We start from the raw sequence: 228 nt of genomic DNA on the forward strand, positions 1-228 counted from the left end.
ATCTGTGGAATGCCATGCCTTCCACAGATTGATTTAGCATGTGTTATGACACAATTTGATGACATGTAACCTAACACAGCCATCTCCGGATAGTTTGAATAGAAACCAACAGAGATGGCAAAAGTACTCACTTTCTGTACTTGAGTAAAAGTACAGATACTTGTGTTAAAAAATACTCTGGTAAAAGTGGAAGTACTGATTAAACTTCTTTACTCAAGTAAAAGTAAC

This window comes from Cyprinodon variegatus, unplaced genomic scaffold, assembly GCF_000732505.1.
Source record: "Cyprinodon variegatus isolate N-32 unplaced genomic scaffold, C_variegatus-1.0 Scaffold1849, whole genome shotgun sequence".
Lineage (NCBI taxonomy): Eukaryota > Metazoa > Chordata > Actinopteri > Cyprinodontiformes > Cyprinodontidae > Cyprinodon > Cyprinodon variegatus.